This window comes from Oryctolagus cuniculus, chromosome 7 (genome assembly GCF_051225735.1).
Source record: "Oryctolagus cuniculus isolate XC-2025 breed Fujian yellow rabbit chromosome 7, ASM5122573v1, whole genome shotgun sequence".
Lineage (NCBI taxonomy): Eukaryota > Metazoa > Chordata > Mammalia > Lagomorpha > Leporidae > Oryctolagus > Oryctolagus cuniculus.
Window position 1 is genome coordinate 52,703,429 of NC_142873.1, and position 18,071 is coordinate 52,721,499.

At 40.7% G+C, this 18,071-nt stretch overlaps 1 long non-coding RNA gene across 1 annotated transcript; it reads left to right on the top strand.

The window, feature by feature from the left end:
- Positions 1-5,989: 5,989 nt before the first annotated feature.
- Positions 5,990-10,185, top strand: LOC149125564 (uncharacterized). Its single transcript, XR_016210712.1, has 2 exons — positions 5,990-6,281; positions 9,430-10,185. It is a non-coding gene; the product is annotated as an uncharacterized LOC149125564 (long non-coding RNA).
- The last annotated feature ends 7,886 nt before the right edge of the window (positions 10,186-18,071 follow it).

The following is an 18,071-nucleotide window of genomic DNA, read 5'->3' on the forward strand; positions in this document are numbered from 1 at the left end:
GTGGCACTGGCACACCAGGTTCTAGTCCTGGTTAGGGCACCAGATTCTGTCCCGGTTGCCCCTCTTCCAGGCCAGCTCTCTGCTATGGCCCGGCAGTGTAGTGGAGGATGGCTCAAGTGCTTGGGCCCTGCACCCGCATGGGAGACCAAGAGAAGCACCTGGCTCCAGGCTTCAGATCAGTGCAGAGTGCTGGCCGCAGCGGCCACTGGAGGGTGATCCAACGGCAAAGGAAGACCTTTCTTTCTGTCTCTCTCTCTCACTGTCCACTCTGCCTGTCAAAAAAAAAAAAAAGAAAGAAAGAAAGAAAGAAAAGAAAAAGAAACTCTGCTGACCATCTCTGAAATCTGCTAATTTGAACATTTGTCCTCTTCACAAAAGCTATGGAAGCCAAGTGAAAAACCACAGTACCTCATCTTGTTGTAATCCAAAGAAAAGTCACATTAAAGAGAGCAAGAAGGAGTTAACCATGTCACCTTTTCCCCAGCTCTGAGAGCACAGTGGAAAGACACGTCCCACCTGGGGGAAGAGTGACCTAATCCCAGTGCCAAGCCCACTCAAAAGAATTCAGCTGGACTGACCCTCCCCTGCCCACAGGCCCAAGCCTGCTGAGTGAGTGTTTGGAATCAACAACCAGGTAGCCTCCACAACCCTTACCCTAACCACCAGAAGAAAGTGGAACTACAGGTCAGGCCTCCACCTGGGAGTTCAGAGCCAGGCCTACTGTGCTCAGACCTCACACCTGATAAAGCCCAAAGGTTTTTGGATCCAAACTGGTGCTCACAGAGTGGCATCAGGCAGAGACCTGTACTCCAGTGAGAAATATTCACTTTGGCAAATGTTACTGTCAGTCTCAGGTAGACTTGGGTGGGCACTCTTGGGTCTTTGTGGGGACCTAGTCCTGTGGGACCCAGGTATGACCAGTGTGGGGCTAGTCTGGGCAGCAAGGGGCCTGACTTTATCACCCTCTTCCTGCCTTAAGCAGACAATAAGGGGACAAGGGACTATGTCTTGGAAATCAATTCTAGGCTGTTAGAGTTCAACCCTGGGCCAACCCTAATGATTTCTATCCCTAGGCCAGTGCCTGTGGACAAAGTCTCTGGACTTGCCCCAATATTAAGCAGAGACCTACACTCTGGTGAGACAGAATTGTTTCACTGTTTATAGCTACCAGCCTTTTGTGGGCCTGGTGTACAATCCTAAGTTTGCACAGAGCCGGTTGACTGTGAGAACAAAGTGTGAGCCATCTAAGGTCTGACCGAGTGATTGAGGGATGTCTTTATCATCCCTCTACAACTTGATTCGGACAATAAGGAATCAAAGGACTGTTTGGGGACTCAGGGTCAGGCTGAAAAACACCAGCACTGAGCATGTGTTATGATCCAGGCCAGTGTTTGCACACAGAGCTTCTGGACCTGCTTCATTGCTCAATAGAGCTCTGTGGTCCTGATTGGGTTGTCTTACAGACAGCCTTCCCAGTAGCTTGTAGGTGTGGCATCAGACAATGAGCCTACCTTATCTGCAGACAGATGATAGGAAGGTAAGGTTTGGGCATATCACCAGGCTGCCCTTGTCTTGGTGGGCTCCATATATGAGCTAGCATTACAGCATTTGTGTGCACAGGATAAGGAGACTGAGCCTAATACAGATCTAGGAAGAGGCTTTCAGGGATGTACTTCACTTTTAGACACTTCCCAAGTTTATATTGAACAACATATCGATTACAGATTTGGGAAAAATTTGAGTTTGTGGAATATTGCAGGAACAAATAAGTAAAATCATACCAATATTGGACCTCCACACAGTGCTGAAATAGCAGAAGTATCCACAGGCTCAAAGAAAATAAATTGATTGCTTAGAATGTCTATAATGACATCCAGACATGAAGCCAAATTACTAAAACAAATCCTTCAAGAGGTAGATGATATCATACACCAATAAGCATTAAGAACTTTCCAGGAACAATGACCTCACCTAAAGAGGAAAATAAGGCTCCAGAAACCAACTACCCAGGAATTGAGACTTCCAATTGCTCGTATGAAGATTTCAGAAAATTCAAGAGAATGCAGAGAAATGATTCAATATTCTAACAAATTTGAGAGAAATGGAAGCAATTAAACAAGCAGAAATGCTTCAACAGGGAAGTATAGTAAATGAAATTAAACATGTGACAATAAGGCACCATCATAGAATAGATCAAACAGAAGAAGGAATCACTGAGATTGAAGACAGGCTATCTGAAAATACACAGTTGGAAGAGAAAAAAATCAAGACAAATAAAGAAAGCTTATGGGAGATATGGGTTAGCATGAAAACAGCAAATATTAGAGTTATTGAGATTCAAGAGAGACAAGATAATGCAAAAGGAGTAGAAAGCATATAAAGAGATAATGACAGAAAAGCTCCCAAATATAGAGAAAGATACAACTACCCCAGTACATGATCGTCAAAGATCACCAGTCAGATTCAACCCAATCAAGCCTACGCCAAGACATTTTATAATCAAGTCCTCTAAGGCTAAAGATAAAGAGTACTTTTTAAAGATTTATTTATGTATTTGAAAGTCAGAGTTACACAGAGAAAGAAGGAGAAACAAAGAGAGAGAGAAGAGAGAGAGAGAGAGGTCTTCTGTCTGCTGGTTCACTCCACAATTGGCCACAATGGCTAGAGCTGCACCAATCCAAAGCCAGGAGCCAGAAGATTATTCCAGGTCTCCCCCACGGGTGCAGGGGCTCAAGCACTTGGGCCATCTTCTACTGCTTTCCCAGGCCATAGCAGAGAGCTGTACTGGAAGTGGAGCAGCCAGGAGTTGAACCAGTGCCTATATGGTTTGCCAGCACTGCAGGCAGTGGATTTACCCGCTATGTCACCATGCTGGCCCCAAGAGTATATTCAAAGCTGCAAGAGAAAACAAGTAAATAACACATAAAGAGGTCTCCTGGTTCATCTGCCTACAGACTTCTCAACAGAAACCTCACGGTTAGGATGTGGTGAGATTAGGCTTTTATAGTACTGAGATAAAAATTTTCCAGCCAAGAACAGAATGTCTAGCAAGACCTCAATCTCACACCATGTACAAAAATCACATCAAAATTAATAAAAGACCTAAATCTTAGACCCAAAATTTTAAAACTATTATAATAAAACTTGGAAAAAATAGTCAAGGCATTGGAATGGCAAGAATTTTCAGGATCATTTCAAAAGTACAAGAAATACAAGCAAAAATAGACAAATTAAATTTCATCAAACTAAAGAGCTTTTTAAAAATATTTATTTTTATTTATTTGAAAGTCAGAGTTACACAGAGAAAGAAGAGGCAGAGAGAGAGAGAGAGAGAGAGAGAGAGAGGTCTTCCATCTGATGGTTCACTCCTCAATTGGCCGCAACGGCCAGAGCTGCACCGATCTAGAGCCAGGAGCCAGGAGCTTCTTTTGGGTCTTCCACGTGGGTGCAGGGGCCCGAGGACTTGGCCATCTTCTACTGCTATCCCAGGACATAGCAGAGAGCTGGATAGGAAGTGGAGCAGCCAGGACTTGAACCGGCACCCATATGGGATGCCGGCACTTCAGGCCAGGGCATTAACCCACTGCGCCACAGCACCGGCCCCAAACTAAAGAGCTTTTTAGAAAAAGATTTATAAATATTTGAAAGGCAGAGTTGTGGAAGCAGAGGCAGAGAGAAAGAGGCCTTCTATCTGCTGGTTCACTACTGAAATGGCCTTAATGGCTGGAGCTGGGCTGATCTGAAGCCAGGAGCTTAGAGCTTCTTCCAGGTCTCCCATATAAGTGCAGGAGCCTAAGGTCTTGGGCCATCTTCCACTGCTTTCCCAGGCCATAGCAGAGAGCTGGATCAGAAGTGGAGCATCCAGGACCCGAACCAAAGCCCATATGGGATGACAGCACTGCAGGCAGTAGCTTCACCCACTATGCCACAGTGCTGACCCCAAACTAAAGAGATTTTGCACAGCAAAGGAAACAATCAGCAAAGCAAAGAGATAGTCTACAGAATAGGACAAAAATATTTGAAAACTGTTCATTCAAAAAGGGATTAACATCCAGAATATACAAGGAACTCAAACAACTCAACAACAAAAAAACAAAACAAAAACAAAAAAACCAAACAATCCAATTTTCAAATGGGCAAAAGATCTAAACAAATAATTCTCAAAAGAAGACATGCAAATGGCCAATAGACACAAAAATACTCAGTATCATGAATCATCAGGGAAATGCAAAGCAAAACAACAATGAGATATGACCTCACTCATGTAGTATTGGCTTTTATCAAAAATACAAAAAGATAATGAGTGTTGCCAAGGATATGGAGAAAAGGGAACCCTTGCACACTGTTGGCAGGGAGGTAACTTAGTAAAGCCATTGCAGAAAACAGTATGGAGCACACACAGAAAACTAAGAAGTTGGAAACAAGTAAGAAAGAAAAGTCATAAACTTTTGCCGGCTCATGACCCAGGGAAGTTTCCAGCCACAATTTAGGGACTAGAAACCTAGTTAGAGGCTGACAGTAGCAAAAATTGAGAATACAGAGCTGGGAGTCCAGAGAGCTCAGAGCAAGCAGAGTTTAAAAGGGAGACATCTGCACAGAGAGGGAACTCCAACGGCCACAGCCCTGCAAGTCTCCAGCACACATGTGAGGAAAATGAGATCATGGAACTACACAAAAGGAGCAGAGGGAGAAACATTGGCAATCACAAAGGGCTACCAATAGTCAATATTTCTATTAGCCAGAGTAGAAAAATACCATAATTCACAAGCACTGGAAGGTTAACCACAGCACATTGTCTCTAAAGATTTTGTTGTCTTTGAAAATAAAGAAGAAGAAAAAAAACAGAGTAGAAGCAAGACTTGAAGGAATCGAACTGTTTCCAAATAACTGTGTCCAAGAGGAAAGCTTCAGAGTAGTTTTGGGGACATAAAAGTATTCTGCAGCCACAACGTGAAATTCACAGGATCTTGCATTTAGTTCAAAATTACCAGACAAGCAGACGTAAAACATTATCAAGCTGACCCACAAGTCACACAGATGTTACATTAGCAGAGAAAGGCTTCAAACATGTTTTTGTACTTGTTTTCTATATGTTTAAAAGCTAAGTAGAAATATGGAAGATATAAAGTTAAGAAGACACAAACTGAATTTTTGGAGAAGAAAATGCAATGTCTGAAATGAAAAATATACTGGATATGATTAACAATAGGTTACACATGTTGGAAAAAATCAATGAAAATAGTGATGTAAGCTATTCAGAATGAAGCTCAGAGGATTTTTTTAAAAAAAGATGGGAAAATGATCATAATATTAATGACAACTTCAAATGGTTTCATATATGCAAAATATAAAATTGAGGATACAAGAGAACATTGGGGGATGATGGATACGCTCAAGATCTTGATTATAGTGCTGGCTCATGGCTGCATACATGTGTCAAAACATCTCAAATTGAACATTTTAAATATGTGTGGCTTATTATATTTCATTTCTACCTCAGCTGAAAAAAGAAAAAAAAGAATACAGTCAAGGGTATGTTCAACAATGGTTCCTTTGTCTTTCCATTTCCCTGCCCTATGGTCTCTCCCTCAGTCACCTCCATCGCTGAGACTGACAGCCCAGTCTGAGCAGTGCTGGCTCTCTTCCCAGTCTTTACCCCTGCAGAGGATCCCTTTAATATTCCCTAGCTCCCTTCAGCTTCAGCAGCAGGGACCCAGCCAGGGACAAATTGAACATTCCTCAGCGTGCTGCTAAGAACACAAAACAAAAATCAATCAAGAAATCTTCACAGAATCTTCAAAAGCTGTTAAAAATCACTATAAACATTATAAATAGTTTTTAAAAGATTAGTAAATCTAGTAAATTGCCATTTCTGTGAATTAGCAATTTGGCAAATTGGTTCTCAGGGAATTATCTTTTGGTGAATTGAGATAGAGCTGTCTGGCATCAACATCCTTCCTTTACTGAGGGAAACAGATGGACTAAAAATAGTATTGCTGTTACCGAAAGTACAGTGAGAAACTATGTGTCCCTTCTGGAAGACAGAACACATTTGCAAAATGAAAATATACTATTATTGGGGCCGGCACTATGGTGCAATATGTTAAGCATTCGCCTGCAGTGCCTGCATCCCATATGTGTGCCAGTTCAAGTCCCAGCTGCTCCACTTCCAATGCAGCTCCCTGCTGATGGCCTGGGAAAGCAGTGGAGGATGGCCCAAGTGCTTGGGCCCCTGCACCCACATAGTAGACCTGGAAGAAGCTCCTGGCTCCTGGTTTCAGGTAGGTCAGCTGCAGCCATTGCAGCCATTTGGGGAGTGAACCAGTGATGAAAGACCCCTCTCTCTGTCTATAACTCTGCCTCTCAAGTAAATAAATAAATCTTTAAAAAATATTTACTATTATTTGCAACATTCTTTTCTATAGGAATTATACTCTCTTGTTGCTAAGATTTCTGTTTTTAAAGTGACTAGAGAGCTGCATAAAATATAAAAATTCATAATTCAAAGGAATGGTGCTACAGTTTCTGCCAGGGCTAAATATAAAGACATTAAAATGTGCTTCAAATTGTTACCAGAATTGATCAAGAAGATGAGAATAATACAGCATTCAAATATGCTTTAAAGAAATAAATTAATTGAAAACAATCTGAGTGGGGATTTTTTGCCTTCTAGTTAAATTAGGGGATAATCTTTGAATACAGTCACAGAAAAATTAGGGAAAAGGGTAAGTTGAGCCTAGGGATATAAGATGTGAAAACCATCTATCTAAGGATATGGACAGAGTCTCTGTTGGTATGGGGCTATGAAGAAGCCTCAGTCCTCCCTCAGTACTTCTTGTAACATCACTTTGCATTCAGCAGCTCAGTGGTCCTAAGTGCTGGTTTGCCTAAAATTTGAGTTAAATTGGTCTCACCTATTTTCATTCAGCTGTTACAAATACCTCAAGATATGGGATCAAGAAATCATCATAGATATTTACCTCCCCACATCTCCTATTCTTGTCTCAGATCTTTAACACAAGAATGAAGCAGCTTGCTTAGGACTAAAAATGGTTCATCGTCATAGTGAAACTCCCTTTTCAATCCTGGGAAAGGTGAGAATTTAGTATAGAAACAATGAAATGAAGCAATATATTCTATGGAAATTTAAGTCATTTTTAGGAATAATATTATATGTTTGTGATTTAATATGTCTTTAATGCTGAAGAAAATCTGACATATTAGTTGAGCAAAATCTAATTATATGATAAAGGAACTGTGCTTTTCATAATAACTGTCCACACTGCTATAGGTAGTTTATAAAAATAAACACAAATCTTGTTTAACTTTTGACAGGATAATAGATTAAAGATGAATTGTGCTATACTATGGCTCTATTTTTCCTGCCAGATCTTAAGTTCACACAGCTAACATAGTAAATCTGAATGAAGAAATAGTTATAGATTGGGAAACTGTCATACAGTTGTCATTGACGATGAAACAATCAAGATAAAGCAAATTAGGAGTCACAAGCATAGATATTTTATTCACATCTTTCCACAGGGTGTTCAGAAATAAATTACAGTATGGTATAAGGGAGCAGAATCACAGACTGAGTCAGAAAGACAATGGATCACTGTCGTCAGCCAATGGATTTTATAACTAACCTGTAGTATAGCAAATGCTCCAGGATGATGAAATCACAGGTAGTATACATTTGAGAAGCAATTCCAAAAATGACAATGAGGAATCCGTGCTTCCTAATCTGCAGATTTCAATACTTAGAGAGTAGAACCCAACATAAACAATGATTGCTTGAAGGCAGCAGCTTCCTGGAAACTGCTACAAAGTAATCTGCTGATGTACTCTGAGAATTCAATATTTCTTTTATGAATCTTGGAGTAAAGTGACTTGTACCACTCGTATACAGTGATCATTTTCAACATTTGAGTGTCTGCAAAGAAAATATAGATAAAAAAGCAGAATCTAGTTGTTTTGGAACCCAGTAATATAGGTTCATTGCTACAAGTATACATCAAAAGAGAAAAAAGTCTCAAGTCATGGAAAAACAGCAAGTTTACTTCTAAAATATCCAGAAAGCATATTCAAGGAGTGTACAAAGTTTCAGTCTGAGGGATTCCTTCAACAAGTTGGTGACAATCATTGTCCAGGTCTTCATAGTCAGGGAATTAAAAGGAATCCCCATAACTTCAGCTTACCAAAATAATATTTTTAGTTCTTCATTGATCTTAGTTAATAGAGGGTATTCATATAGTATCAGAAATGACAAGTATCACTTTGGGAGAAATACTTCCAAGAACAGATTGTCCCTACATAGTAATGCCAAACTTAAATTTAATCACCATTTCTTTCTTATGATTTGGTATGTTTAATTTATTTATAAATAATCATTTTAAAGTCTTTTATTTATTTCAAAGACAGAGTGACAGAGAAAGAGAGAGGTGTCTTCCATCCACTGGTCCACTCTCCAAATGGCCACAGCAGTCAGGGTTGGGCCAAGCTGAAGCCAGGAGCTAAGGCTGGGTCATGACAAAGCTAAGAACCAGGAACTCTATCCAGATCTCCCATGCAGGTGGCAGGAACTCAAGTGCTTGTGCTATTATCTGCTGCCTCTTGGAATGGGTATTGCAGGAAGCTGGATTGGAAGTGGAGTAGCTGAGGCTCAAAGTAGGCACTCTGATGCAGTAGTAGGCATGCAGCAAGCAGGGGCTTAACTTACTAGGCCATGTCTGCCCCTAAATAATCTTTTTAGGAATAATTTAGACAGTTTTATCCTTCTATTGTGCATACAAAAGAAGGAAACTCTAAGCAAAATATATTGTCACCAATGACTGTGAGTCCAACTCCTCTAAATCAGTTTTGTCCATACTCTCTAGGCAATTTCAACTTCCACACCACCACAAACATGTAAGGCAATGTTCCTTGGATGAGCACTCCATGGTGCTCTCCTGTTCGATTAGCAGGAAGTTTCTGAGAACTGATGTTTCACGCCTTCGTGACAGCCATGCTGCACACATGAAACGGTCACGCCATTCACTGTCTTGTGGCTTTGAATTTTCTAAGGCCTATTCCAAGGATTTGGAGACTTCTGCTTCAGAGCTACTGCTTGGAAACTAAGAAGTCATCATTTTACACACATCTGTCCAGCAAACACAACTCTACCACATCTTCTAGTGTACATAAACTGAAGATATTTTAAATAATAAGTAAAAATAGTAGTTTCTGAAGTTTTTCCCATTATTCATATCCCCAAATGATGGGGATATTTCGTGTAAGCCTTGAGTTTTAGTCGTACATGTGCACTTCTAAAGCCCAGCTATTTGCCCTACTGTCAAAATGCAGATTTTGTGCAGTTCTCCCTTTTATGTACTCTCTTGTTTGCTCTCTCAGCATTCGTTTTCTCTGTGTTATTTTCTCTACGCCCGACAGAAAATCACTGAGTCAAAGTCTTTCTTCTTGCCAATACTGCTTTTAAGGCTCAGGATCATCCCATTGCCATGAGAGAAATTCCAATCAGCATGAAACGCACGTGGCCAACAGCACAGCAGACGAGCATGCCCAGAACCACTGACGACATCGAGTCATTGGATGAGCCAACTCGGATGTGTGTCTCATCTTTTACCTTCCATTTTTGTGTGCTAATACATTTCCTTAAAAAAAAAAAAAAAACATGGGTATTAATGTAATTGTGGCTGAAATCATTCTAATAAATGTAACCTATTCTTTTTGGTTGACCATAATGACACTTTGAACTAAGTTCCTTCACTGATTTCTACAGAGATTTGAAATTATCAGTAAGACAAATCAGAAATGGATCTGGTTTTAGCAAGACGAGATCCAGCAAAACATCTGGATTGTTGAATTGTGCCATCAATATTTAACATTGTCTGTCCCAATTAAATGATCTATTCAACATAGCAAATTAGTCACTCGGGATGATGGAGATAGGCTTTGCCTAAACATGCTTTGAATTTGAGAAGTTTACTTTCTCTTCACCTCAGTGAAACCGTTGTTTGCATTAGGCTGCCAGTTGTTGTGGCTCTGCCTCTAGTGATGTCTGCTTGTAGCTTAAACAGTTGTATGAGGTGATGCTGACTTATCAACTTTCGAATCCAAAAACATTATACTTTTCTTCCAGTAAACCCAATATCAGCTTTTACTTTCTGATTAAATTTGAAGCCAACATATTTTTGTGATTGAAAGACTCTAGTTTCTTTTCCTGTGTTTTTCTTTTCTCTCTCAAGCTCTGTCATACAGCAAATATTTACTGATTTTACGCTATGTGTCAGACATTCATGGGGTGAAAGAAAGTCAAAGATAAAGAAGACCCACAACCTGCCCTATAAACCCTCTGGCCCAGGGGAGAGTTAGACACATCATCAGATAAGCACAGAGGAAAAAGTGCAAGCCACACTCTACAGAGGAGGAGGGAACAAGGGATTCTTCCCACTGCATGTGAAGGTGCTTTCCACAAGTCTTTGACTCCTGCTTTAAGATATTTTTATTTTGACCCATGATTTACTTAAATATCATCCATCATCCCACACTTGACTTAGTCTCTCACCCTACCTGTTAAACGGAGCTGGGTCTCTTCTAGTCAGTCTCAACAATGACTCCTGTAAGAATGGCATGAACAATTAATGAAAATCTCATCGTGTCTGAAAGAAGACCTTCTTGGGTCTCTTTCTGGAGGTTGGGACACGGGGAGGTTGGGATGAGAGAGTAAAAAGTGATAGAAGATCTCTGAAACTATGAATTCTTACTGTTTTCTGGACCAGGCTCATAGAAAAGTACTTCTCTGCTTCATGGACATGACATGCCCTTTTTTCTTTTGTCTTTAAGGTGAAAATTTTGACAACCAAGTCTGCCTTCTCCTTTAATATTAGTGAAGCCCATGTCTAGCTTTCTTCTGCTTTATTTTCAATGTTTCAATCATTGAAATGAAAGGTACGGTATTTAATTTTCCACTCGATCTGAAAGTTCAACAAAGTAAGTTACTCTTTATATAAGTAAAATCTCATTATTCTGGCAGTCGTAAAGGAGAGACCCTTCATGTTTTAATGGGAATAATAGATCCTGTCCTAGTAAATGGCCAAATCTCAAAAATGCTTTGAGCACTAATGGTAACTCACTCTGACTTTTCCTTTAAACCAAGTCCTGTACGTAGAGACACTGCTTCACTTGCTATTACGTATACCTATCCTTAACTGCAAGAGTACCCCTCTAGCTGCTGTGCCAAAGAATGAGCATCATTGGTAAGGCAATATTGTATGTGCCCAACTCACACCTTGAGAGTTATTTCCTGTTCTTGAAATGCAACAAAGTCTTGGGATCAAACTTAAGCAACAATTGTAGGCAGGAAGGAGGTAATTGCTTCAGTAGGCATAGACAATGAGATTAACAGGAGTGCTAGAGGCTGGAAGCTGGAGAGGGTACCCTTACAGTCGCAGGCCCTCTGGAACTAAGAGAACTTTGCACCCATTGCAAACTTAAGTTCCTTAAGTGCTTAATAGAGGAGAGGGACAAAAAGAGAATGCATGTAACATTAATGAACCTTGTACCATGTGACTAGCACAGTGCTAGTCTTTTTCATGTATTAATCTTCAAATGCTCCAAGGACTCCCAAATGCCTCCCAGCTAGTGACTGGCAGAATTGGGAATCCACCCAAGCTCAATTGACACCAAACTTGTCTTTAAATTATCCTTCCTGAGGCATACCTCTCTGTGTGTTGATCCTTTCCCTGAACCTCAGGCAGCCATGTTTATCCAGACCCTGCAAGTGTAAAATTGATGACATAATCATGTGATGGTGTCTACGGGACTATTACAGGAGGATTAGGCTATTATCAACAAATCGGGGACTAGTATTGTTTTATCAGCATGGGAGTGTTTTCAATTAATTTGTAATTAAATAAAGGAAGCAATTTACTGGGTCTTGGAGGAGTCAGGGCTGTGGAAGGTTTATCTCATCGGTCTCAGCTGTGCATTCCTCCTGCACCGGCTCATGGTTTAGATCACAGCTCTGATATATGATCCCACCTATAGGAGTAATTCAATAAAACATCAATATTTTCCTTCCTTTAACCCATGGTGCTGTGATGACTTGAGAAATACGCCTGGAAGAGCCTCCACCATGAGTCAAGAGCTACAGCACTAGTCTCACTGTGCTCCCAGCTGTTTCCCTCCAAAAGGGTCTGACCATGTTAGAAATGAACAGACCAGGTTCGTCCAGGGTACAAGACAAATGGACTTCGTGGGTTTGAACTTGTTTGAAATGTCTCTGCACCTAGATTTTCCAGGCACAATGTTGGCCTCTTTTCAGCCATGGCCTGGTATAACTATTTCTCAATTACCTTGCCAGGTGGACACTCCTTTCCTCATTTTGTCGGATGACCAAATTTGGTTAGCTGGTAGCTAAGCCAGGAATAGTACTCGGGTCTGTAGTATTCTCAGAGCCCAGGACTTTTCTACCTAGACTTCCCAGCCAAGGAATATGCATGAAAAGTGAAAATGTGGCTGGTCCCCCGCACCCCACCCAGCCAGGATACTTTAGTCACTTCTTGGTGGATATCTTTTATTCAGAGTTATTAACTTAATCATCATCCAGGTATCTAGAAGACTCAGCACAGATATTTTACTATTGATACACATAAATATCAAGTTTTTTGGTATAACAATAAACTTATCTTTTCTTAAAGATATATTTTATTTATTTTTTTAACTTTGTTTAATAAATATAAATTTCCAAAGTACAGCTTTTGAATTATAGCGGCTTTTGCCCCCCATAACCTCCCTCCCACTTGTAACCATCCATCCCATCTCCCACTCCCTCTCCCATTCCATTCACATCAAGATTAGTTTTCAATTATCTTTATATACAGAAGATCAATTTAGTATATACTAAGTAAAGATTTCAACAGTTTTCACCCACACAGAAACACAAAGTGTAAAGTATTATTTGAGTACTAGTTATACCATTAATTCACATAGTACAACACATTAAGGACAGAGATCCTACATGGGGAGTAAGTGCACAGTGACTCCTGTTGTTGATTTAACAATTGACACTCTTATATATGGCATCAGTAATCACCTGAGGCTCTTGTCATGAGTTGCCAAGGCTATGGAAGCTTTTTGAGTTTGCCAACTCTGATCTTATTTAGACAAGGTCATAGTCAAAGTGGAAGTTCTCTTCTCCCTTCAGAGAAAGGTACCTCCTTCTTTGATGGTCTGTTCTTTCTGCTGGGATCTCACTCACAGAGATCTTTCATTTAGGTTGGTTGTTTTTTTGTTTGTTTGTTTGTTTTGCCAGAGTATCTTGGCTTTCCATGCCTGAAATACTCTCATGGGCTTTTTAGCTGGCTCTGAATGCCTTAAAGGCTGATTCTGAGGCCAGAGTGCTGTTTAGGACATCTGCTATTCTATGAGTCTGCTGTGTATCCCACTTCCCATGTTGGATCCTTCTCTCCCTTTTAATTCTATCAGTTAGTATTAGCAGATACTAGTCTTGTTTATGTGATCCCTTTGACTCTTAATCCTATCATTATAATCAATTATGAACTGAAACTGATCACTTTGACTAGTAGTCACATTTAATATGTACTAAGCTATAAGGAAGGAATGGCAATTGCACACACATGGGGTGAGAATGATGTCAGTGCCCTCACTGTCAGCTAATTGAAATTTACTTGAATCTCTCTGGTTTACTTGTGTGCACAGATTATAATATCTACATTAATCTCAATTAGCTTCTCTAAGGTGGACAAATGATTTTTAAAAAATTAACTCCTGGGGCCATCATGTGACACAGCAGGTTAAACTGCTGCCTTCAGTGCCAGCATCCCCTATCAGCTGCTCTATTTCTTATTCCATCTGATGGGCCTGGGAAAGCAGCAGAACAGGGACCAAACACTTGGGTCCATGCCACTGTGTGAGAGAACCTGATGCAATTCTAGGTTCCTGGTTTTGGCCTACCCAAGCCCCAGCCGTTAGGGCCATTTAAGGAGTGAACCAGTGGATGGAAGGTCTCTGTCTCTTCCTCTCTCTCTCTGTAACTCTGCCTTTCAAATAAATAATTTTTTTAAATTAACTCCTACAAAGAAACATGGGTCTGAAGATAATATGTACAGTGCAAGCACAAGTGAACAGAAAGGCAGAGTTAACACTTTTCACCCAGCAAGTAGTCACATTACAAAGCACACCTGATCATATCTGATAAGCTAATGCTTTTATTTTTTTTTTTGCAAATGTACAAGAAGATGCAGAAACAAATGTGAATGACATTAATTTAGAAGAATCATTTGATCTAAGCACAGAGTGCTAATTGTGCCTTATAAAGCTTAAACGTATTAAGTAATAAGGGCACAGGCTTCTTAAAATAGCTTGAAGTAGACGTTGATGCCTGTTTAGCAGATTTGTGTTTCACATTTTCCTCGTGTTGCCAACCCCCTGGGTGGATAGTGAATGCCTGCAAATCTTTTAGCGAGTCCTGAATTCATCATCATCTTTCTTGAGACACAAATGTTGCTCTTAGTGTTTTATTAAACTTGGACTTCCAATTTTTAACTTACTGTTGCTAAAAGGGTTTACTACAAAATAAAAAAAGTGTTACCAAATAATAAAATAGCTGTAGATTTATCACATATAATAAATGACAAAATCTCTCTAACAAAAAACCATAAACTGTTCTTTGGTACTGTATGACAAAGCTATTAGGCTATGTTTCATGCATGTATTTTGGTTATACCTAACCAATGATTTTCCATGTTTCTTCTGTCCCTGGAAGACTCTGCCTTTGTCCATAAGTTTTGAGCATCTCTTACAAGACGGCACAGTTGAAGGCATGACTGACTGGTATGACAAATGGCCATAAAGGCCATTGGCAATGACTGCTTCTGCCTCCAGCAGCCAGAGCAAAGGTGATCTTGCCCTCATGAATGTGAGGGCACTGTGATTTATCAACAAGGATCCTCGAAAGGGGGTGTTAGTTACATGGCACCAAGAAGGCTCAGGAAAGAGAGCTGTTATCACTGGTGTCTTTCAGATTTTATGACGTGTTAAAGTGAGAACTCTGTTTATTAACTAGGCTTCTCACATATTGCTAAACAAATCCAACCATGGCAGAAACAGAATAAAAAGCAGAGGTTTACCAAACCCATCCAAGTCTACTTTAATAAAAATAATAAATCATTGAAAAGAGGCAGACTGACCTAATTACTGTCCTCCAAAATATGCCCTTCACTTAAATACATCCATATCTTTGTTGTTTCCACACCCTCTGCCTGCAGTGTCCAAATGTTTCCCACTTCAGGATGCAGCCCAAACTCTTTGAATGTTTCTCGGATCTTTCAGTTAAAGGAAACTCTACCCTCTTCTCAACGCCCATAGCCGTTTACCTATACTCCTTTCTGGCACTTAACATTTTTAACTTACATTCAAGATGTTTATACAATGGATTTACTTTGCTTACCTTTTCTTAAAGTCTGTGCCTTGCCCATGTTTGTATTCTTTACACTTTCTTATGACAATGTCTGACTCATGGTAGGAAGCCAATGAATGAATGAATGAGCTCATGGTATCTGAAGACTTCCCTCTTTCAAACAGGTGTTTTAAACTGATGTCATGTTTTAAGCAGAGACAGTAGAGCTACAGTGCATCCCACTCTCTCCCTCTCCTTCCCCAGCTGCTGGCTTATGGAATACTGAAGTCCCCAGCTGTGGACAGCTGTGCCAGTTGTTCAGGCCTGGCTGAGAGCTAGCTACATGCGCAGAATGAAAACACCAGGCATGGGTGTGGCTTGTCTTACTGATTACTAATTTTGCTTTAAGTAGTTGTATCCCTGGGAAGTCTATCCACATTTCTCAGGCTTCTGGGTGGGCTTCTGAGCATTAGTACCACTTGTTAGCTACAGTATCAAGAAATGCTTTGGTCTTTTCTCTTTGTTCCCTTAGCAAAGGAAGTCCTGTGTCGTTGGACCCTTGAATTTTCTGGATTCTATGCAGATAGTGGCTGGGTCATGCTGGGTATGGTGGGAACACCTGTTATAGCATGGGGTTATTATTTATTTAAACTCTTCCTTCTTCTATATGATTTTAGAAGGATTGCAAAAAATAATAGTACAAAGTTTTTAAACTGAGAAAATTAATAAAATTAAAAATAGACATAGAACACAAAGATGATTGTCATGGTCTGAACATGGTTACCTCCTCTGAAATTCATGCTGAAATTTAATTCTCATTATGAGCTATTAAGAGGTGGGACAGGTAAGATCTTTAAAAGTGTTTAGGACCCTGCCCTCATGAATAGGCTAGTCCTTTCTTGCCAGCAGTGGAAATACTGGATCAGTGAGTTAAGGGCTAGCTCAGGAGTGAGTCGGATCTAAAAGCCAGTTTAGCTAGATCTCTCATGCAGCCCTGCCTCTTGCTGAGCTGCCTTGGGTCTTTGTCAGCAAGAAAGCCACCAGGTGTAGCCCTCAATCTTAGACAAGAATCATTAGCCAAAATAAGATTATTTTCTTTATAACATATCCAGTCTGTGGAATTATGTTATTAGCAACAGAAAATGAACCCAGACAATAATTAATACAGAAAATGATTGATGTAAAACATAAATGCCTTAAGATCCTAAATATTTGCTGCACATGGACTGTGTATATGACTGCAACCAGAAGAAAAGGGGGAAAGATAATCAATTACAGGAATCACAGTGTCTACATGATTAAAAAAAAAAATCAGTTTCTCAAAGGAGCATCCCCTTTCCTGTTCCATGAGAGGATCTTATTCTGGGGCATTCTATGGAGAAGTCTCTTGCAGGATACAGACAACACTGTCCTAAACAACACTGGAACATATGAAGCATGATAACTGAGTAACTGGGCCTGATATACATCCAACATTGGTTGTGTATCTATGATAAGGAGCTGCTGTAGAGGTCAGTGCTCTCTCCTGTTCCTGGCAACTTCAGCCCAGTGAACACTTCTAAAGCAGCTATGCACGGCAGCCAGGAGGAAAGGTTTCCAGGAGCCAGAGAGCAGAAGAATACACTGAAACCATCTGCACTTCTACTTCCTTAGCTGGAATTGGCTTGCACTAATCCAGTCACAAGATCTCATTGTGACCCTGGGGCCTGCTAGGCCCTGTGTCGTGAAACCAAGAGGTATGGTCCAGAGGACATGACTCAGACAACTGGCCCACATGTAAACAGAATCTGATATCTACCGAGGGTGGGCAGAACAGAGCAGTCTCTTCACGTAGCAGTGAAATTATTGCTTCCTCCTCGATAAGCATTTGCTGAGCATTTGAGATGGATACAAACTGGGGAAAGGTGAGTAACGGTTCCCAGAAGAACTGTGTGTGGCTGTCAGTCTTAGAAACCTCACGGTGCAGTAGGGACTGAGGAGAGCCTCAGCCAAAACCCTCAGGGTCAGAGAGGTGGTTGCCTCTAGGGGGAGGCCTTGGCCTGACACAGGCCCTCCAGCAGCCCTCAGACACCTACATGATGCTCTACATACCCAAGGATCTCATTCTTCTTAGAAAATCTGCCTAACTCGTTCCAATAGCAAGAGAGAACAGAAAGTACAACGTCCTAGTGTGACCTTCGTGGTAGAGGGAGACAGTAAGAAACAAGACCAGAGAAATGACCGGGACAGATCACAGAGCTCCTAGAGGTAATTGTTAGGACTTTCACAATGAACAACATAGGAAACCACAGGAAGGTTTTGAACACAGGGGATATACTCAGATCCTGTTAGAAAGGAGGCCTCTGGATACTGGGCTGAGCATTCCCTGTAGGGAGCTGAGGGCAGGAGCAGGGAGGGAAGGTAGGAGGTGATTCGGGATCATCCAAGTGAGGCATGAGAGGGCAGGTGGGTTGGTAAGGTGGAATGAGAAGGAAGAGCTCAGACAACTGGGGAGATGGGAGTGATCAGATTTGGGCCAAAAGAAACTGATCTGGCAGTAGGATTAAGAAGAAATGCATTGGTAGTGGGAAGAAATTGGAAGCCCTGAGACCGTACTTCTCAAAGGTGGGCCACAGACTACCTACATATGTGTTACCTGCAGGCCTTGTTGAAA